We start from the raw sequence: 576 nt of genomic DNA, 5'->3' as shown, positions 1-576 counted from the left end.
ATATTTTACTTTTTAAATTGATTTCAGAGAGGGAGAGGAAGAGGGTGACAAAAACATCAATGATGAATCATGGATCTGCTGCCTCCCGAACACCCCTGGGCCATCTGCCCTGACCTGGAATCAAACCATGACCTCCTGGTTCATAGGCAGATGCTCAACCACTGAGCCATGCCAGCCTGGGCCTCTCAAGAGTCTTTTAAAGAGCAAATAATTTTTCCCTCTTATGGAGCATGTTTTTTATAAAAATCTAAGAATTTTTTGCTTAGTTTCCAATTATTCATTTATTTAGCCTATGGACATCCAATTGTCCCAGCAGCATTTGCTGAAAAGTCCCTCCTCTGCCGAATTCCTTTTGTATCTTTGTCAAAAATCAATTGGGCATTTGTGTGAGTCTATTCCTGCCTTAGCATCTTATTGCTCTTTAGTATCTTTTTTAAAAACATGTATTTTTATTGATTTTAGAGAGGAAGAGGGAAATAGAAACATCGATGAGAATCATTGATTAGCTGCCTCTTGCATACACCCCCACTGGGGATCAAGCCTACAACCAGGATGTGCGCCCAGACCAGGAATCGA

This window comes from Myotis davidii, unplaced genomic scaffold (assembly GCF_000327345.1).
Source record: "Myotis davidii unplaced genomic scaffold, ASM32734v1 scaffold81, whole genome shotgun sequence".
NCBI lineage: Eukaryota > Metazoa > Chordata > Mammalia > Chiroptera > Vespertilionidae > Myotis > Myotis davidii.
This window is presented reverse-complemented; position numbering follows the sequence as displayed.